This window comes from Danio aesculapii, chromosome 9, assembly GCF_903798145.1.
Source record: "Danio aesculapii chromosome 9, fDanAes4.1, whole genome shotgun sequence".
NCBI classification, from domain to species: domain Eukaryota; kingdom Metazoa; phylum Chordata; class Actinopteri; order Cypriniformes; family Danionidae; genus Danio; species Danio aesculapii.
The window spans coordinates 22,548,840-22,553,660 of record NC_079443.1 but is presented as its reverse complement, the minus strand read 5'-3'; positions in this window follow the sequence as shown (position 1 = coordinate 22,553,660).

Sequence of the window (4,821 nt, the reverse complement as noted above, 5' to 3'; positions counted from 1 at the left end):
TCTATCTATCTATCTATCTATCTATCTATCTATCTATCTATCTATCTATCTATCTATCTATCTATCTATCTATCTATCTATCTGTCTGTCCATTTATCTATCTATCTATCTATCTATCTATCTATCTATCTATCTATCTATCTATCTATCTATCTATCTATCTATCTATCTATCTATCTATCTATCTGTCTGTCCATTTATCTATCTATCTATCTATCTATCTATCTATCTATCTATCTATCTATCTATCTATCTATCTATCTATCTATCTATCTGTCTGTCTGTCTGTCTGTCCATTTATCTATCTATCTATCTATCTATCTATCTATCTATCTATCTATCTATCTATCTATCTATCTATCTATCTATCTATCTATCTATCTATCTATCTATCTATCTGTCTGTCTGTCCATTTATCTATCTATCTATCTATCTATCTATCTATCTATCTATCTATCTATCTATCTGTCTGTCCATTTATCTATCTATCTATCTATCTATCTATCTATCTATCTATCTATCTATCTATCTATCTATCTATCTATCTATCTATCTATCTATCTATCTATCTATCTATCTATCTATCTATCTGTCTGTCCGTCTATCTATCTATCTATCTATCTATCTATCTATCTATCTATCTATCTATCTATCTATCTATCTATCTATCTATCTATCTATCTGTCTGTCCATTTATCTATCTATCTATCTATCTATCTATCTATCTATCTATCTATCTATCTATCTATCTATCTATCTATCTATCTATCTATCTATCTATCTGTCTGTCCATTTATCTATCTATCTATCTATCTATCTATCTATCTATCTATCTATCTATCTATCTATCTATCTATCTATCTATCTATCTATCTATCTATCTATCTATCTATCTATCTATCTATCTATCTATCTGTCTGTCTGTCTGTCTGTCCATTTATCTATCTATCTATCTATCTATCTATCTATCTATCTATCTATCTATCTATCTATCTATCTATCTATCTATCTATCTATCTATCCATCTGTCCATTTATCTATCTATCTATCTATCTATCTATCTATCTATCTATCTATCTATCTATCTATCTATCTATCTATCTATCTATCTATCTATCTGTCTGTCCATTTATCTATCTATCTATCTATCTATCTATCTATCTATCTATCTATCTATCTATCTATCTATCTATCTATCTATCTATCTATCTATCTATCTATCTATCTATCTATCTATCTATCTATCTATCTATCTATCTATCTGTCCATTTATCTATCTATCTATCTATCTATCTATCTATCTATCTATCTATCTATCTATCTATCTATCTATCTATCTATCTATCTATCTATCTATCTATCTATCTATCTGTCTGTCCATCCATCCATCCATCCATCCATCCATCCATCCATCCATCCATCCATCCATCTATCTATCTATCTATCTATCTATCTATACTTTTGTTCATCTATCTATCTGTCCGTCTGTCTGTCTGTCTGTCTGTCTGTCTATCTATCTATCTATCTATCTATCTATCTTTGTCTGTCTGTCTATCTGTCTGTCTGTCTGTCTATATCTATCTAACATGTTAAAGTTTGGTAACTCCTTGCAGATTAGTTAAAAATGTGAATAATTTAAACAAAATCAGAGATCGTACAGAATTTTTTTAATTACTTCTAGACCTGAGTATTTTAAATAAAAGAGATCTGTGCATAGTCCACATGACAGAATAACAGCTGAAATTATAAAAATAATAACCCCCTGCAAAAGTTAGTTTACAGTTTTTCTCAGTGGCTTTGGTGCATTTCTCACAACACTATTTACATTTGCACAACAGTTAATGCATTTCTCAAAACAATTAGTACTAACTGTAAAACCTAGCTCATAACCTGCAAAAGTGTGTCATTTGCTCAAAAAGGATAGCTCATTCCTCAAAAGCAAGTATTCATGTCAATAAAAGTGTCAGTGTCATCAAGATGAAAAGTCCTGACACCATTGTTTTTGAACAAGATAATCAAATTGCTTTGTCATGTTTTTATTATGACAGTTTACTCTGTACATTTATTTCAATGCAAAAGAGACCGATTTTGGTGACACTTCCTGAAAATGCTCAAGACAGAACTATATACTATTTGCACAGCTGTTTGAAAACTACAGTACAGTTAGACATCACTGCATTTAGTGAGGTATCTGAGTACAAGACACTGAATATGTGTATGTTTCACATTTTTACTGCACATGCTCTTTTTTTATCACAGCATTGTGCAAAAGAATAAATACACCCTTATATACAACAAACATAAAGTTCCTTTGGCTAGAGCTGTGCACAACTGTAAACAATATTGCAGTACATATTGGAAATGAACCTACAACATACATAGGTCTGTAAATCATGAAATCGTTCAATTTAGAAGAAATTGTCAGGAAAAAAATGTAAAGATTTTTATAAAATTTGCTAGACAGATTTTGACAACTAGTTCAACATTTTTGTTTAATGACTCAAGTAATGAAATGAGGACTATTAGTTTTATATGGAATGATGATTCAGCATTCAAAAGATTTGTTTAATTTTGGCTGAAATGACATAAGCAAATGATAATGTTATAAAACAGCAGAGAGTTGTATGAAAGCAATTGATGCATGTCAAAAAGCATTTGCAATTTGTTGGAAGGAATGAGAAACTGCTGCTATGATGTGCACAAATGACTAAGTGTTTTGATAAATGCATTAACTGTTGTGCAAATTTAAGTAGTGTTGTGAGAAATGCACCAAAGTGACTGAGAAAAAACTGTAATAGATATTTTACTCATGCTCCTATTGTTCCAACCCTGTTTGAGTTTCTTTCTTCTGTTAAACACTATATATATATATATATATAAGATTTTTTTGGAAAGCAGCAGACATTAAATTCCCTAGTTTTGTTTGTTTGCTTGTTTATAGCTTAGATGGCTGCTGTCAATGGCTGCTGGTTTCAACTATTCTTTGGAATATCTTGTATTGTCTTCAACAGAAGTGAGTGTGAGGAAATTTCCACTATTGGTATCTATCCATCCATCCACCCATCTATCTATCCATCTCTTTGTTTGTCTGTCTGTTCATATATCATGTATCTACACAGTCTTTCCTCTTTTCTCCAACTCAACTACATTCCACTGCACATCGATCCTGAAAGAAAAACTCCAACACCGCTGGGCCAAATTTCACATCAAGTCCATTTCAGTCCCATTTAAGTCCAGCTCATCTCAGACAATCCATCGAAAATCTGTTTGCAGCCTTAATTCAGCGCCTGACCTCGCTCTGCAGCTGTGTTGTGGCAAGACAGACGAGAGCCACCGTCTCCGAAACACTGTCAGTTTATAGACAGCCCTTCACGACCAGACCACACACACAATCCAATCCAACGAATAACCTCCATACATGGACAGATATCCTCCATCACTGCGATCTCGTCTTTCACTTCAAACGTAAACACAGCAAATAATCAACGCAGAAGACGAGGAACAACATCACACCACATAAAGAGATATTCAGCTATGCGTAAATTCAAAATCTCTTATTTTAGCGTGGCTGGATTGTTGATGTTGTGTTGTTTTTTAAATGTCACACAAATTAATATATTTAGTAATGCCATGATCATTTAAAATGCAGTAGATGGTTAAACATTACTTTGTCTTCCATGGACTTCTTGTAAAAAAAAAAAATGCTGTGTTATTACATTTTTGAGCCAAATCTAAAAGCTGACCATCCCAAACACAGTCCACAAAATCACATCTCTTACAGGCCTGATTTTAGAAGTGGGTATTTTAGTAAATGACAATATTTTTTTTATCCATATATTTTTTTAAACATAGCAACGTGATACATTTTGTCACTGAAACCCATGTCCTCTGGTGTGAATCTACATTCAATTCAATATAAAAAGGTGAAGGTCCAAACACTGAAGAAAGAGCAAATCCATCGATGTGCAGCTCCACAAGTCCCAAAACCAAGCAAGCTAGTGGTGGGGAACAAAACTTCACCAATTGACGAAAGTGAAGGAAAAAAAACCTAAAGAGAAACCAGGGTGAGTTGGATACGACCATTTCACCTCTGGCCAAATGCCCTGTGCAGAGTTGCAGTTTAGGCGCTGAAATCTGGAGAACGCTGGACGTCCATAGTGGAGAAGCTGCAGATTTGGGTAGGTCACCAGCTGGCCCACGGGATCAATGCAAAGGCTCGTCTGTCACTGGAGTCTTTCAGTAATAAGTCTCATGATCTCCATTCCTCCACGACCACCACAGCATCAGCTCAGGCTACGGCCTGGTCCAGGATTATGGAGACCAATGAAAAACAGATTAACAAGCGTAGATGCCGGTCAAATGACACTGTCTTTTGGGAAGTGCTATGCTAATTGTAGCTGGCAATTCCATGAAAAACGTCCATGGACCCCATTCGAGATCATAGGACTAAAGCCATCCTGCAAAGATCATAACGTGAACCTGTTAAGTTTTTGACTCAGAATTTTGGAACCACTATAACGTTTAACTTAGGTGTGACGCCCCATTTATTAAAAAATATCCAACAAGTCAACAACAAATAATAACAACAAATAAATAGCACTATATGAAGACATGTGGCCAACAATGAAGATATCATTCCGCTCTCAATGCTGTTTGTATATTATTAAGAGTTATTTCTCTTAGTTCTTACTGTCACACCAAGTAATTTAAGTGTTGTACAGTCTAGTAAAAAATAGAAAAATAAAGAAGCTAAATAACTGATAAAGTTAATGACCCCTTACAGATGTGGCTACTGAGAATGCGCGAGTGAATTAACGTGCT